Source organism: Carassius carassius, unplaced genomic scaffold (assembly GCF_963082965.1).
Source record: "Carassius carassius unplaced genomic scaffold, fCarCar2.1 SCAFFOLD_60, whole genome shotgun sequence".
NCBI lineage: Eukaryota > Metazoa > Chordata > Actinopteri > Cypriniformes > Cyprinidae > Carassius > Carassius carassius.
In genome coordinates, this window is record NW_026775084.1 from 455,001 (window position 1) to 457,500 (window position 2,500).

A 2,500-nucleotide genomic window follows, 5' to 3' on the forward strand; every position below is an offset into this window, starting at 1 on the left:
TTTTTTTTTTTTTTTTGCTAGATTATTAGACAATTAGTGAAAAGTTCCAAAACTACTAAACAGGCCCAGACCTGTTTCGGTTTTCTAAGACTGGGCATTGACTCTTTTTTTTTTTTTTTTTTTGCAAGATTATTAGACAATTAGTGAAAATTTTCAAAAGTACTAACCAGGCCCAAACCTGTTTCGGTTTTCTAAGACTGGGCATTGACTCTTTTTTTTTTTTTTTTTTTGCTAGATTATTAGACAATTAGTGAAAAGTTCCAAAACTACTAAACAGGCCCAAACCTGTTTCGGTTTTCTAAGACTGGGCATTGACTCTTTTTTTTTTTTTTTTTTTTTTATGCAAAACTCTTAGATAATTACTGAAATATTCCAAAAGTACTAGGCTGCAAAGAGAGGGCTATTTAAAGATCAGCCACTATAACCGCCAGTGCATTATATAAGTAGAGAAGGAAACCTAAAAGCTTACAGCACCTGGTATTCCCAGGCGGTCTCCCATCCAAGTACTAACCAGGCCCAAACCTGCTTAGCTTCCGAGATCAGACGAGATCGGGCATAGCCAGGCTGGTATGGCCGTAAGCGAAGGAGGCTGCAAAGAGAGGGCTATTTAAAGATCAGCCACTATAATCGGTATTTCCAAGCAGTCTTCCATCCAAGTACTAACTGGGCCCAAACCTGCTTAGATTCTGAGATTGGGCATTGACTCTTTATTTATTTAATTTTTTTTTTTGCAAATTTATTACATAATTACTGAAAATTTCCAAAAGTACTAACCAGGCCCAAACCTGTTTCGGTTTTCTAAGACTGGGCATTGACTCTTTTTTTTTTTTTTTTTTTTTCTGGATTATTAGACAATTAATGAAAAGTTCCAAAACTACTAAACAGGCCCAAACCTGTTTCGGTTTTCTAATACTGGGCATTGACTCTTTTTTTTTTTTTTTTTTTTTTGCTAGATTATTAGACAATTAGTGAAAAGTTCCAAAACTACTAAACAGGCCCAAACCTGTTTCGGTTTTCTAAGACTGGGCATTGACTCTTTTTTTTTTTTTTTTATTTATGCAAAACTCTTAGATAATTACTGAAAAATTCCAAAAGTACTGGGCTGCAAAGAGAGGGCTATTTAAAGATCAGCCACTATAACCGCCAGTGCATTATATAAGTAGAGAAGGAAACCTAAAAGCTTACAGCACCTGGTATTCCCAGGCGGTCTCCCATCCAAGTACTAACCAGGCCCAAACCTGCTTAGCTTCCGAGATCAGACGAGATCGGGCATAGCCAGGCTGGTATGGCCGTAAGCGAAGGAGGCTGCAAAGAGAGGGCTATTTAAAGATCAGCCACTATAATCGGTATTTCCAAGCAGTCTCCCATCCAAGTACTAACTGGGCCCAAACCTGCTTAGATTCTGAGATTGGGCATTGACTCTTTATTTATTTAATTTTTTTTTTTGCAAATTTATTACATAATTACTGAAAATTTCCAAAAGTACTAACCAGGCCCAAACCTGTTTCGGTTTTCTAAGACTGGGCATTGACTCTTTTTTTTTTTTTTTTTTTTTTGCTAGATTATTAGACAATTAGTGAAAAGTTCCAAAACTACTAAACAGGCCCAAACCTGTTTCGGTTTTCTAAGACTGGGCATTGACTCTTTTTTTTTTTTTTTTTTTTTTTATTTATGCAAAACTCTTAGATAATTACTGAAAAATTCCAAAAGTACTGGGCTGCAAAGAGAGGGCTATTTAAAGATCAGCCACTATAACCGCCAGTGCATTATATAAGTAGAGAAGGAAACCTAAAAGCTTACAGCACCTGGTATTCCCAGGCGGTCTCCCATCCAAGTACTAACCAGGCCCAAACCTGCTTAGCTTCCGAGATCAGACGAGATCGGGCATAGCCAGGCTGGTATGGCCGTAAGCGAAGGAGGCTGCAAAGAGAGGGCTATTTAAAGATCAGCCACTATAACTGCCAGTGCATTATATAAGTAGAGAAGGAAACCTAAAAGCTTACAGCACCTGGTATTCCAAGGCGGTCTCCCATCCAAGTACTAACCAGGCCCAAACCTGCTTAGCTTCCGAGATCAGACGAGATCGGGCATAGCCATGCTGGTATGGCCGTAAGCGAACGAGGCTGCAAAGAGAGGGCTATTTAAAGATCAGCCACTATAATCGGTATTTCCAGGTAGTCTCCCATCCAAGTACTAACTGGGCCCAAACCTGCTTAGATTCTGAGATTGGGCATTGACTCTTTATTTATTTAAAAAATTTTTTGCAAATTTATTACATAATTACTGAAAATTTCCAAAAGTACTAACCTGGCCCAAACCTGTTTCGGTTTTCTAAGACTGGGCATTGACTCTTTTTTTTTTTTTTTTTTTTGCAAGATTATTAGACAATTAGTGAAAATTTTCAAAAGTACTAACCAGGCCCAAACCTGTTTCGGTTTTCTAAGACTGGGCATTGACTCTTTTTTTTTTTTTTTTTTTTTACTTATGCAAAACTCTTAGA

The 2,500-nt window shown here is 37.6% G+C and overlaps 4 non-coding genes across 4 annotated transcripts; all 4 read right to left on the reverse strand.

Moving 5' to 3' along the window:
- Positions 1 to 462: 462 nt before the first annotated feature.
- LOC132136561 (5S ribosomal RNA) lies at positions 463 to 581 on the reverse strand. The gene has a single exon (XR_009431419.1). It is a non-coding gene; the product is annotated as a 5S ribosomal RNA (ribosomal RNA).
- A 597-nt stretch (positions 582 to 1,178) lies between these two features.
- On the reverse strand, positions 1,179 to 1,297 carry LOC132136563 (5S ribosomal RNA). Its single transcript, XR_009431421.1, has one exon. It is a non-coding gene; the product is annotated as a 5S ribosomal RNA (ribosomal RNA).
- A 496-nt stretch (positions 1,298 to 1,793) lies between these two features.
- Positions 1,794 to 1,912, reverse strand: LOC132136564 (5S ribosomal RNA). Its single transcript, XR_009431422.1, has one exon. It is a non-coding gene; the product is annotated as a 5S ribosomal RNA (ribosomal RNA).
- Positions 1,913 to 1,996: 84 nt separating this feature from the next.
- On the reverse strand, positions 1,997 to 2,115 carry LOC132135989 (5S ribosomal RNA). The gene has a single exon (XR_009430899.1). It is a non-coding gene; the product is annotated as a 5S ribosomal RNA (ribosomal RNA).
- Between the last annotated feature and the right edge of the window lie 385 nt (positions 2,116 to 2,500).